At 43.0% G+C, this 14,625-nt stretch overlaps 1 protein-coding gene across 1 annotated transcript in view; it reads left to right on the forward strand.

Moving 5' to 3' along the window:
- Positions 1-5,749: 5,749 nt before the first annotated feature.
- The window catches only part of grik4 (glutamate receptor, ionotropic, kainate 4), a 384,934-nt gene continuing 376,058 nt past the window's right edge, over positions 5,750-14,625 (forward strand). The window contains exons 1-2 of the mRNA XM_082502815.1: positions 5,750-5,874; positions 6,743-6,866. The gene's annotated coding sequence lies outside the window, so the exon portion shown is untranslated. The remainder of the gene's footprint in view (positions 5,875-6,742; positions 6,867-14,625) is intronic.

A 14,625-nucleotide genomic window follows, 5' to 3' on the forward strand; every position in this document is an offset into this window, starting at 1 on the left:
TGTGACTTTGTTCTGGTTTACTGCTACCTGTCTTGTGTCTGGCAGTGATTTTTGCAAAGTGTGTCTGAGTGGAAAGCAGGATGAAGAATCGCAGCCCGAATGACATGCTCCCTCTTTCTTTCTCTCTGTCAGCCCAACTGTTGGCTTGCTGCAATGAGAGAGAGGAGAGGATATCTTATGAGGAGACAATGTGAATCCACATGAGGTATAAATGGTGAAAGAAAAAGAGGGAGAAAAGCCAATAAATTAAGAGTAATAGAAAGGAAGTGGTGAGGGCAGAGTGTGATAAAGACACAGGGAAGATGAGGAGAGGACAGAGGCAGACGAGAGGGGATGGTAATTGATTGTCTTGTTTCTCCACATGCACCTGTCATCGAGCTAATTGGAGTGGCGAAGACAAAGAGGAGAGAGGTGTCAGTCACAGCGGAGCCTTCCAAGAGGGCAATTCAGGTCAAGCTCTGATAAGACGACCCCTTTCTCCTCAGCACCTTCAGCTACGCAACAGTGTCACGAGGAGACGGGCGGGGGAAATGAATCCAAAATATGTCCCATCCAAAAGCAGAGGTCCTGCACTGTCGTTGTTCTCTTTTTTTTTCACCCACTAGGCATTTTGAGTTGTGTCATCTTTTAAATATAGTATAAAAACATAACAGAGCACACTTACCCACATGGTTTCGGATGCTGATTTGCATACATTTTGCATACATGCCCAATGTTGAAAATCAAGTTGAGGATTGATGTGTTTACCTGATGCTGTGTAACACAAAGAGCTCGAGCTCATGATTATAGTGGAGCGCATCATTATGGTTGTTGCCACGGGGCTTAATTCTAAGATAAGGATGGTTGACTAAATAACTCGGCTGTGACAGGAACAAACAGGAGGGGTTATTTCTTTAGAATCTGGGCTTTTTTATCCACACTTCCACAAAAATAAGAAACACAGCACTGCAAGCATCGCATTCTGAACAGCTCCTAAAATCAAGGTTCTGTGTGAACGTCTATGCATTGACTTTTCTACTCTACACGAGCACTGAAGGCATTTTATGCAACATCTCTCATTCACCCAGGCATTTTTCTGCGACAAAGTGCTTTCTATCTAATTCTTACACATCAGGAGCAACTCAGGGCTCAGTGTGCCAAAGGATGCTTTGTTATGCACACTGAGGCAGCCGGTGACTGAACCACCAACCCTCCAATTAGGACATGACCTGCTGCACCTCCTGAGCCACAGTTAGCTAACTAAATAATGTTTAAAACCAACTGCCCAATTTTGTGTAGTTCCACCTCAAAGAAACAGCTCTGACCTGCTGAGGAGTCTCTTTAAGACCTCTTAAGACATCCCAGTAATGTCCTGAAAGCTGAGAGGCTTTAAAGAAACTGACTTGCTGTTCCAGCATGGTGAGGTGGAGTTGAGGTGCAGGACACGCTGGAGAGATCATCTCTGTGTTCCTCTGGATAAACTGGAGGAGGTGGCTGGGGAAAGGTAGGACCTTTCTGCTTAGGCAGCAGCCCCCTCAACACGGGCATGGGTATGCAGAAGAAAATGGAGGGATGGACGTTCCAGCACATCCCACAGATGACTGATGGGATCGGGTAAGTTCAAGGCCAAGTCAACACCTTGAATTCCTTCAAACCATTTCTGAACACTTCCAGAATGAGAGGTTCACTGCTATTGGCAATAGTTACCATGAAGAGGTGTCTGCAGCAGTGCATCATTCACAGGTATACCAGGGTTCAATAACACACAACGCCTCCGAAACGTTGCCACTTTCCCATAATTCATCTCTTCCGCAGGTAAATAAAACACACTCACAAGGCTATCTGCACGATGTTAAAGTAAGTAAGTAAAATTTTATTTATATAGCACATTTCTAGATAAGAGATCACAAAGTGCTTTACAAGGTATAGACACAGATTAAAAAGACAAAGTACAGTCAAAAGTTAACAAAATGCAATTTTAAAAAGATGTGTTTTTAGCTGTTTTTTAAAAGTAATCAGTGAATCAGCAGATCTTAAGTTCTGAGGAAGAGAATTCCACAGTCTGGCGGCCACAGTAGCAAAAGCTCGATCACCCCTAGTTTTCAGTCTCGTATACTTAATAACAAGTAGGCCCTGACCACAAGACCTCAGAGACCTACTAGGGGCATAGGGCTGTAAGAGTTCAATGATGTATGATGGTGCTTGTTCTTGAAGAGCCTTAAATGTGAGAACCAGAATCTTAAAGTGGACTCTGAATTCGACAGGGAGCCAGTGTAACTGTATAAGCAGCGGTGTTATATGTGAGTATTTCGATGTTTTCGTCAGAAGCCTTGCTGCAGCATTTTGGACAGTCTGCAGACGCTCCAGGGAACTCTTGTTTAGACATGTAAACAGTGAATTGCAATAGTCCAGTCGTGATGAAATAAAAGCATGAATAACAATCTCCAGTTCAGTATGAGCTATTATGGGGCTCAATTTAGAAATATTTCTTAAATGATAAAAGCAAGACCGAACCAGAGATTTGACGTGAGTATCCAATGTAAGAGCAGGATCGAAGGTTATCCCTAGGTTCCTGATAGATGGTTTCACAAACGTTGAAAGGGGACCAAGAGCATTCATTATGCTGGGTACATGTCTGTCTGGAGCACATAACAGGACTTCAGTTTTATTTTCATTTAGTTGGAGGAAATTGTCGGCCATCCAACCTTTGATGGTTTCCAAACACACATTTAAAATCCGCAGTTTAGAAGCATCTTCAGGTTTAAAAGATATATATAGTTGGATGTCGTCTGCGTAGCAGTGGTAACAAATATCCTCAAAAGGGCTCAAAATATGCTGGAGAGGAAGTAAATAAATTAAAAACAATAATGGCCCCAGCACAGAGCCTTGTGGCACACCAAAGGACAGGGACGTAGAAGATGACCTGTACTTAGAAACTGCCACAGAAGAGTATCGTTCACAGAGATACGAGGAGAACCACTCTAAGGCAGACCCAGATACACCGACCCAGTATTTCAGCCTATCAAGCAAAATATAATGGTCAACGGTGTCAAAGGCCGACGTGAGATCCAACATTAAAAGAACAGAACACTTACCCGCATCGTTTTGCATCAGAATGTCATTAGAAACTCTAAGAAGGGCTGTTTCAGTAGAATGAGCTTTACGAAAGCCAGACTGAAATTTATCAAAGATGTTATATTTTTCTAAAACTGCTGTAAGCTGCTTAGCCACAATCTTCTCTAAAATCTTAGCAATTAACTGTATTTTTGAGATCGGTTTGTAGTTGCTAGTGAGAGATGGGTCCAGCATAGGCTTTTTTAACAGAGGGTATATAACAGCAGTTTTAAAATAGGCAGGAACTTTGCCAGATCCCAAAGAGGTGTTAATTATAGTGAGCGTACAGGGACCAATAGAGTAAAAGACATTTTTAAATAACGATGCGGGTAAAATGTCGAGTGAACAAGAGGATACTTTTGTTGCACTAACTATTTTACCCAGTTCGGCTAGTTAAACAGGTAAAAATCTTTCTAAAACAACAGGCCGAACTGGCGTAGGAACTGACAGTGCAGATGCTGATGGGGACAATTTTTTCCTTATATTGCTAATTTTTTCTAAAAAGAAAGCAAGAAATGTTTCACAGTCTTCAGCAGAAGAAATAATGGCAGCAGGTGGAGCAGGAGTAATGATATCAGTAATAGTATCAAATAAAAGGGAAGTTAGATGCTCATGTGCCTATCATACATAGCTGGACTGGACTTTTTCATTTTTATGGGCCGATGTTTTGTTTTTTCGTTTTTTTCCGTAACGGTATAAACACTGAAAGGTGGTGGATTGGCCAGATGCTGGGAGATGTGTAAAAATAACTCAATTGTTTGGTGATGGCTATGGCGGAGCTTCCACAGATTCAGCAACATTAGCAAGTGGTGGAGGCCAGCAGGTGCAACAGGCTGGCAGGTGGATGACGGAAAGGCAGGAGGAGCAGAGACCAAGTTTAGGTGGAGTTTATTTTCGTTATGCTGACCTTTTACAGTCAGTTACAATAACTCGTACTGCTACTAGCTAGCATGACGGAGTTTCTATACAGCTGGGCGGGTGCTATGGTGTTAATGATGTTGAACTTGTTTTGTCTTATTTTATTTATAAGGTTAGTTGGTTATCTGGTGAGAGGGAAACATGAAGATGAAACCAGGAGATGTCCTTACTGAATCATCAGAGCTGAACAGGTGATGGAGAAACAGGTTTACCTTTTAGGTGACATGAATTAGTTGAAGGGAAGTTATGAACTGTTTCTGAGAGACAAATAACACCAGGATCTTCTTCTATGTAGCTGACAGCTGGTAACTGTGCAGGGGCGGGTCTAGCAAAGTTTTGCCAGGGGGCCAGGTAGGGCATTAACAGGGAAAGGGGGGCACAAAGAAATACTTTTCTTTCTTATTCTCATTTAAAATGTCTAGCTTTTAAAAAATAATTATCTGAATCTTACAACAAACGTTTTCATCGGATATAAAATGTATTGAAATCCATTATTGTACATAGTAATTTTTTTAGGGTCCCATTTTAATTTCTTCAGAAGTAGCTAAGTACTGTATATGATGCCAGTATTTTCCCACATTTTCTAGATACTGTACCAGTACTGTGTGTAAAATGCAATATTTTGCCCTGCCATCCTGTTTATTGATGTGGCAAATGAATGGTTTATGAAAATATATCTAAATCTGTCATCAGTGATCAGTAATGATCATGATTCACGTCTAGCCTTCTCTGTCTTAATTTCAGGTTTTCACCATGTGTTGTAGATAGTTCAGGAAGTTAACTCAACCAAGCAGTCTACTTCCGGGTACTGTTTAGAATACCAGAATAGGGAGGATGGTGTCAGCATGACCGCTGAATGATCATGGTGATCTTCCTATTATAGCCGGTACTCAGAGCATCGTGCATATTGTCCTTCCTTGAGGCACTTTTGGCAAACGCTACCGACTGTAAATCAGGAACGCCTGCAAGACTTGCATTTTGAAGATGACTCAGTTGTGTAACTATCAGAGTTTGGCGCTTGTTAAAATGAGTCAGATTTGTATTTTTTGGTCCAGTTTTCAGCTGCCACAGTAAACTCCAAGAGGTAGCTGATACATCTAATACATCCCAACGCAACCTTGATAGGCGGTAGTGTGAGAAGATAATCAATATCCTTCCCAAAGATTTTCTCATGTATCTCGGTAATGTTTCCAGTGGGGACACACTCGCATCAGTATTTACACCTTCAACACGTCCTCACTCCCAAAGCGTAACATTTTAGGTGACAAATCGTCAACATATTACGTTTTCAGCCACCCTACACGTTCCTAAATGACGACATTGGAAACATGGGGAAATATGAGAACCGTTTGGGCTCAATCTACACGTCTGCTCTTTTTATTAAAATCGCTTGGGAAAACACTATTTAATGTCATTAAAGTGCTGGTTAATGTTAGGAATAAGGTTATGGTTAGGCTTAGGGATAAGGTTAGGTTTAGGGCTGGAATACAGGGCTGGAACGTCTATTACCGCGGGAGCGTTATTCCACTGGATTTCATCCATAACTTGGTGTTCTGAGAAACCATCCTACTCTGACAAAACGTCCTACCCGTATTATAATTTGACGGTGACCTGCGACTAAACCTAACTCTACCCCTAACCATAACCCTAACCATGACCATAACCCTAAGAAGTATTCCGGATGGGTGAGAGAAAAAGAAGTCAATTTGGCGTTGGTGTTGTGCGCATGCGCCGCGTCTGTGCAGAAACATTGGGTAGGATGGTCATCAAAAGGTCACCTTTTGCATTCCCCAGGAACGCCGCGGGACGTGACAAAACGTCAGGATGTTACGCCTCGGGAGTGAGAACGGTCTGACACCTCAGGTAGTCTGCCAGCAGCCTGTGCTCATCTTTTATCATTGTATGGAATTGGGCTGGTTAGTTGGTGCTTAACTCGTTGCTGCAGCTGGTGGCATTCAGCAGCACCACCCAATAAAAGTTTCAAACGTAAAAACATAATGCTGCTCCTCGTTTAATCCCTTCATCAGTATTCATTGGCAGCATGACGCACACGAGCCTCAGCGTCAGCCGCTGTTCCTATCAATATAAAGTCAGTCACCAGTGTGAAGATTGTGTGAGGTCAAACTTAAGATCAGTCAACAAAATAATTAGTCATAGTCCTCCATTACTTCTGTGTAGCTCTTCTAGCAGAGGCACAGTGGGGTTATTTTTTTCTTTCTTTTTCCTTTTCTGTGCAATATATCACTGACTAGTTTTGTGGTGCTCATCAAAGGCTATTATATTTCAAACCGTGGAGGAAATAAATAAATAAAGAAGAAAAGAATGTGAACAGCTTAGAAAAAGTTATAGTGGAATTTAAAAAAAAAATCAGCTATTCAGATTGTGATTTATGGCTACGGCCACTCTCTCTCCACTTTCCAGGGGGAGAGAGGGATGGTGTCTGCACCTGCTTGTCAAACCAGAATAATTAGGTTGTTTTCTCCTCACCACCTCCACCGGGTTTTAACAACTTTTTTTTTTTTTTAATATTTGCATTTTTGGATGCCCTCCCCATTTATTCAAATCCGAACAAGATGTTTTTGGAAATTATTTAAGTCAATCAAAGACAATTCTTTCTTTTTCCTTTTTCATCCAACAGAAGTCACCTCAATAATAAGCTGTTTCCACAAACGATGCCCGTGACCTTATAAGATTGATTTTCATGCTTCTCTTCTCTCCTTTCATCGAGCAGAAGCCAATATCGGATGGATTGGGGCTGAAGATCAATGTGCCATCCGCAGTCCGGTTAATCCATAGCCTCTCTGGAGTAATCTGTGTCCCAAGCACAACAATGAGCCAGGCAAGCCGTGGAGAGGGTGAGTTAAGCCAATGCAAAGAGATGAATGAACTGACTCCTTTAAATGAAAGCAATATGCTTTAAAAAAAACCTGAGAGAGCAAAGATCCATGCATACCAAACAACGAAGAGGATGCCTGAACCCATTCAGCGACTGCTGCTGCTGCGGGATGCTTTTTAATCAACCTGTCCAGTAATGAATAGGCACCTGTGGCTCGGCGTGGCTTGGCTCAGTGTTAACCCTGTCTAATTACGACACCGCGGTTTGATGGAGTATCTGGGTAAAAAGCTCCAGGCAGGGCCAGCTGGCACTGGGCTCCCTGGTTCAGTCTGCTGTGAAAGAGAAACCGGAGAGAGTGGAGCACATGGGCGCTGCGCTGTTGAGCTGTGACCTGGGACCACACCCAGGCTTAAAGAACCTCAGGGCCGCGGCAGAAATCGATGGCGCTGTCGGCAGCCACGCTTCTGCTGATTTTGATAACCAGAGCTGACGAGGTGCACAGCTGCCCCATCTGGCTGGCCGGCTCAGTCAGGCGGCAGGCTTTTTCTCAGACATGGAAACAAAAGTGAGATGTGGAAAAAGTTTAAGTGGGGCTAACGGACATATGGCTGGAGTCAGCTGCTCTGAGTCCTCTGGGCGTGAGGCGAACCCTCTCTTACACTATGTGACAGCAATGAATGGAGGCTGCCATGCTCACATGGATGCTTGATTTGGCTAAAAGGAGAAAATGATTAGTTATTCATTATCCTTAATTCATTGCTTCTATAATCAAGACACACAGGGAGGAGAGTAATTCAAAACAGAGCCCAGAAAACTAGAATTAAAGGGAGAATGTGGTATTTCTTCCCAAGACATGGATGGATGATGATTGGTGCCAAATCCAGATCTGGATGGTAAACGGGTATTTGACAGCAGATCATCTTATTGCTTGAAAAATGTCACATTATTTATCTCAAATAAACTATGTAAATCAATGGATCTGTCTTAGCGGATCTGTATATTTATAGCACCTTTAAGCTGCTGGTGTGCTCACATTTTATTTAAAAAAAAATCTGTCTGCCTGTACTCAAAGCAGAGTGTGGTGCAGCCCCCCTTTTTTTTTCTTTTAATTTTGCAGAGTACAATTCTAGTCATCATGAATCATTGAGCGTGAGTCATCTAGGAATCACGAGTCTTTCCTTCTTGCATGAAGCCTACATTGCTTCCTTTGTGCGATCGTTCCTGGTGAGCATGTACAGTACAAGCAGGCGCACTGGCAGCGCTCTTTAAAGCCCGCATCCATAATTACAACATGCTGTCCTCTTACGAGTTGCATCTACCCCACCACTGGCTCTCTTTATGTTTTAGGCATGAGCATGAATTTTGCATGAGCTTTGAAGCAGAACAGGTTTGTTTTACATCGGCAGTATTTGTAAACAGTGGATTAAAAAAGAAAAAGAAAAAAAAAGGTCATGTAAAATGTAAGCGAGCATATTTTCCAGGTAGCGGTGAAGCTTTTCAAGAAGCCAGAAGCTAATTTCTAAGGTGAAATTAACTGAGAAACTGAGATAGAGAGAGTTTAAAAATGTGGACCTGGGGCACTTCATCTGACCCCAGTCTAATCCTGCTTATTTCCTATTATCTCTCACTGTGATGCTATTGCAGGAGAGTATGTTGGGGTGCTGTGAATACTGATTTCTTAATGTTTGGGGCTTTTAAAACATTTAAAAGTTACACAAGCTTCATCGTCAAAGTGCACTTTTAAGACAAATCTGGTCCCTTGCTTCCTTTCAGTTTCAGTGTGACTCGGAGGCCTGACGTAACCTCACTAAGTTTTCACAACTCCAGCTGCATCTTTGCTGTAGATAAGCAGCGGCAATGCACAACTGGCGTGGATGCTGTGAGTCCAAGCTGGGGTCAGGTGATTTAATCTAGCAGACATGCTCCCACAGAATGCTAATCAATAATGCTCCCATACTAATGCCACCATCAGGAAGGAATGAATCTACTTCAAGGAAAAAGATAAATAAGTAAAAAATCTACGTGAGCGCAGACAAAACCTGACTGGAATTGAAAATGACTCTTTTGTTTGGTCGTTTGTTGTGATTCTCTCCACGGTCTCGAGGCCCCCTAAACCAGTCATTTGGAACATCCAAGAGGGTCTCCTGCCGTCAGCGTTAACTCATCTGACAGCATCCTGCTGGCTTCTGAAAAGGGCACGAATTCAGTGGACGCTAATAATCCTCGGTAAAGGCCCGGAGGTGAGCTGTCTCTCAGGACCTACTGGAGCAGAAGTTCACCCAGGGGTTCGGCAAGAGAATGACTCCAGTCAAGAGCCCTGCTAATCTGGCCAAACTAGTTCACAAGGGCACTATTTGACAGAGGGGAAGAAGTGAGGAATGGATTATTACGTTGCGGCCCACAGAGAAGCTTCGGCATTAACATTTTCACCTTGAAAATTGAATAAAAGGTGCTTTCACCTCTAAAAAGAACTCTGACATTGAATGTATTTTAAATTATAAGGTATTTGAAATGTGCAGTACAGTGGAGTGGCACGTGGTTAGCACTGGTTGCCTCACAGCATTAAAGTCCTGGTTTCAAATCCTGTGTGGAGTTTGCATGTTCTCCCACATGTCTGTGTGTGTTCTGCCTCAGTACACTGGCTTCCTCCCACAGTTCAAAGACGTGGAGTTAGTGGGGTTAGGTTAACTGGGGGTTCTAAATTTTCCATAGGCGTTCTCTGTGTTAGCCCTGTGACAGACTGGAGACCTGTCCAGGCTGGAGCCCGCCTCTCGCTCTCTGGCAGCTGGGATAGACTCCAGCACCCCCTCGACCCCGAATTGGATAAGTGGAAGAAAATGGCTGGATCCAGGTATTTGAAACGATACGCTTCACGTCACTCTTCCCTTAAATAAGCAGAGACAGCGCATTTATCTGATATGGAATGATTCTTTTCAGTGTCTCTGTTTATGGAGGACTTGACTTGACGGTCAGAGAGTGCAACTGCCTATTGCATTGTTTTCTGACTACAAAGAAATATCCTCTCTCCACAGGGAGGGGAAAATATGGATGATAGAGTCAGTACTGATGCATCTGCATGTTAACCTGTAGGTGAATCTTACTAAATTCAAACTGACTTTCTTTTTTTCTGGGGTCAAAGATGCACCTACTTGAGTCATACACAGATGAGCTGTGAGTTTTTGACCACGCACAAAGATGGAGTGAATCACGTCTGTCATCTCTGTGATGTATGCCAAAGATAAAACTACTAGACAGTAGGTGAACCGTCAGTTCTCACAGTAAGTGTGCTAAACCCAAGCAAAGAACAGAGGCCAAGTCAACAGGGCCAGATAAACCGCGTGCCTTGAGCTGCTGGGCTGCACGCAAATAACCAGCAGCAGGATATCAGGCAGGTGTGATCATAATGTTTGGGCTCATTGAGGTAATCTGATTACTCTTGAAAGGGGCAGCAAAAGCTGAGCAGCACTTATAACAGAGATCTGTATTTGATCTGACTTATACACAAGGACAGCTGTGAGCATTTTGTGCTTGTGTACTCACCAGGTGCCCCCGAACAGTGATTGGAGCTATTCCTCAAACTATTAGAGTCACTTAAATCCCCCCACCTGTCCTCATTGCTCATTTCTCCTGCCAGTTAAGCGAAACACTTAACTGCCCGTTCTCCTTAGCTGAGTGCAGTACAGCTCTTCTGTGCGCTTCAAGTAATGGTTTGCTACAAGCGACGAAATTGTCCAAGCAGAGCACGTAACCCTGGGCGTCCCTCCTCACACTCCACAGGAGCTAACTCTATAAGGAGACATATCCGCTGTAGCATGTGTAATTCAGACCCAGGCGACATCAGTATTACTGTATGATTACTTTCAAAACTCTCATGTAGAGTCAGAGTTTGGACTCCTCTGGCTTTGGCACTAAAATGGGCGGCTGCTCCACGTTCACGTCACTTAACTGTTCTTCGCTGCTTTATCCCTTATTACACACTCTCTCCTTTTTTTTTCTGCCATCCCTCATGTTGCGTCTTCTCATCTCTCACTGGCCACTGGAAGAAAGCCAGAGCCATTACCCTGCTGTCACTCCGAGAGAGGAGGAGGATCTATCCTGATAGCTGATGTGAAATGAACAGCCCCACTTGGTCACACAATGCACAATACAGGCGGTCTTTGGGGATGGAAGGTGATGCGGTGTGAAGAGCATTCGTGTGCACACACGGACACCAACCCACTCACACTGACACATCAACACAGCAGTGCTGCACCGGTGCAGCAGTGGTCTGATTCATAGCTGATGAATATTTACCAGCTGGCCATGCCATGTCTAAAACTGTACTGGCACACGGGGGGAAACAGAGGTGTTGAACCACTAGCGGCTGAAAGTTGTAAATGTCTATTGCAAGCAGCTGCCGAGGCGGAGGGTTCACTGGCTATATGTGTGTGTTTGTCGTGCACCAGTGCGTACTGAAGACTTTACATTTAGAGTACGTACAAATAAAGACAGGTGACAAATTTAAGGAAAAATCATAACCCTTAAAGTAAAAGCAATCTCCCGATGGTGGTAGGAGAAGTGACTGCAAATCAATACAATCTAACGCAAAGTTACCATTCACAAAGGGTCACTGAATGTGAAGTGTATGAAAATATGCTGTAGCCTTTGCAGTCTCCACATTTCAAAGCAACACCAGTGGGAGAGTTTGGACCAGTGTGTCCGTACTATCCACAAGCATCATCAAAACACCTTAAAGAATCGATTAAATTGTGGACTGCAGCTGCTCTAGTGTCCTGCACTGGTTCATCAACTTACTAACTAATATACGATGGTGATCTTTTCTTTAATTTGTCACCTGTTTGTATTTATGGATGTGTGCTTATCTCTGAGGCACCAGATACATTTTCCTATTCCCAGAGGGCTCCGACAGGTGGACTGTGATTGAAAGCTGATCATCCCCGAGGAGTATGAAATACAGAATAACCATCTGTGCAACAGGATTCTGATTATTTATTTATTTGCAAAGATTCTACTGGAACAAATATGCCTCAATAAAAGACATATTGACTCTGAGCAAAAGGAAAACATCACAGCTCAAGGACAGCTGGAGGAGTGTGAAGTGATGAAGGATGAAAACTTTGTATAGCATCAAAAGAGACTTCTTCCTTGCTTTTTCCACAAGTAGTGTGGGACATCACTCAAAGGCCGCTTTGTTAGGTACGCCTGTTCAACTGCTCGTTAACACAAATATCTAATCAGCGACTAAATGCATTTAGACAAGTCGACATATTCAAGATGACTAGCTGAAGTTTAAAATGAGCATCATGCTGAGCAAGAAAAGTGATTTAAGTGACTTTGAACGTGACCTTGTTGCATGACCGGCTGACTGCTGATCTACTGGGATCTACTGGGATCAGCTCTGGAGTTCACAGAGAAAGGTTTGAAAATTAAAAATGAGAAATTAGCCAGTGAGGGGTCAAAATGTCTAGTTGACGCTAGAGGTCAGACTAGTATGACCAGACTGCTTGGTGCTGATGGGAAGGCAGGAGTAACTCAAACAAACAAAACAAGAAAAGCTAGTTAGAACTGAGGTGTGCAGAAGAGCATCTCTGAACACACAACACATTGAAACTTGAAGAAGATGCACTACAGCTGCAGAAGAGCACATTAGGTGCCGCTAACACAGAAAACTGAGGCTACAATAGAATAATAGAAAACATTGTCTAGTCTGAATTTGGCATAAACAACGTGAAAGGATGGATCCATCCTTCCTCGTGTAAACAGTTCAGGCTGGTGGTGTAATGGTGTGGTGCATAACCCTTAGTACTGACTGAGCATCGTTTAAAGAACAGGGCCTACATGCTGACCATGCCCATCCCTTTATGCACACATCGTCCGATGGCTGCCATCTCACAGAGGTCCAATCATCTCGAACTGCTTTCTCAAACACCACAATGAACTCGTTGTACTCAAATGGCCTTCACCAGGCCTCAGTTTTGAAATGTTTCCAGCTCCTTGTTGAATCTATGCCATGAAGAATTAAGGCAGTTCTGAAGTCCAAAGCGGGTCCAACTCGGTTCAAGCAAGCTGTAACTAATAAAGTGTGCTACAGCATATACAGTGTATTCAAATGCTCTAGAATTATGGTTTTAGAAGGGAAGTATTTCTCAATAACATTCAAAATACATCACTAAATGTATAATGATCATATTTAACATTCTCAGAGGGTGGGAGATGGGCTTTACTAGCAAAAAACTCAAATATGTCTAAATCCTTTAAAATAATCAAAAAGTGTGACTTCTTCAATGGCATTTTCAGAAAATCTGTTAAGCTAACCAACCAAAAGTGCTTCGTTTTTGTCAGTTCACGAATGCGCCCATTGCTCATAGCGAGAAGCTGTTTGAAAAGAATTCAATCGGCCCGCAGAATAAGCGCAGACCAAATTTACTCAGCATGATGAGCGGTATTTGATTCTAGTTAGCAAAGTTAAGTGCAGAGTTCACTCCAGTCCTCACAGAAAAGGAACCTCTCGGGCTGACAAGTGTATAAGGTAGTCGATGCCAAAGCAGTTGTCAATAGAACGACGCTTTGAATGCTAATGAGAAAAATTGCTGACAATCCGTGTTCTGATTTGTCAGTAAATTTTATTCGCTGTTAGCGCACCTCGCCAGCTTCCTTCAATCGATACACCAGTGGGGATGCACCCACAGCCTGACTTCAGCATAAATGTATCATTCTTTGTGCTTCGCACCACGCACCCTTGTTCGCATCATAGCGAGGTGACTGTACCCTTGTCCTGCCATATCAGCATCAGCAGCCTTATTCACATCCATCCCACCCACACTTTCCTGCAGCTCATTGGGGATTTAAGACTGTCAATAACGCTTATTGCAGCGCCAGTGTACTGCCTAATTACAAAATGGCTCTCAAGCAAATATGGCTTGTTTGGAATCACACGTGGCTGCACAAACATAAATAAAGGCGCACAGAGTTCACTCGCACTAATGGCAGATGGATGAGACTCTCAGATTGCTTGAATGCATTATATTTATGAACACGTCTATTTTTACAGGGCTGATTTTCCATCTTGCTTCAGTGACTATGTTCCTCAGCGCCGGTGCAACGTAGTCACTAGAGCTTACTTCCCCACGTCTCGGCAAATGCTATGCAGCTGTCAATGTGCCAGTTCCACAAGTCAGATTTTCAGCCACAGTTAAAGGATCCCCCCCCCGCATGCTCCATTAACATTCTATCTCACTTCAGGAGACGCACACCTCTGCGGCTGTTGTTGAAATGGGACATCAGATATGGTGGTTCAAGTTTTAAGCACTCTTAAGCTACAGCTCTGCGCAGAAAATCGGTCTTGTTCAGTGGTTATTTGGACACTGAATTGCTATCTAGCACTGCAGTGACCTGTGGAAAAATTGGCAGTGCATTTTCATATGTCTTCAGCGTTTGGCTGTGTCAGTAATGCTGAACCGCTCCTTCTCATGGCCTCTAAAACGAAGTGGGTGTGACTGCACCAGTATGTTCATAGGTGAGATTAGTGACAAACCAAATGTCCTAACTGAAAATATGAAACAAAAATATCTTCTTCCATTAAAAATATATATTTACATTTTGACAGCATGGGAATGTTGAAGTTTGTTTTTAAAAACGCAGTAGTGCTCTTTCTACACCTACAACTTTGAAATGTGTTCACTGTTATTACTGTTATTAAAAAATCATAGAATCAAAGCAGACTGCTGTGTGTTGGAAACCAGTGGTCAGTAGGATATTATTATTAAAATGATCCGACC

This window comes from Aulonocara stuartgranti (genome assembly GCF_965226115.1).
Source record: "Aulonocara stuartgranti genome assembly, chromosome: 14".
NCBI classification, from domain to species: Eukaryota; Metazoa; Chordata; class Actinopteri; order Cichliformes; family Cichlidae; genus Aulonocara; species Aulonocara stuartgranti.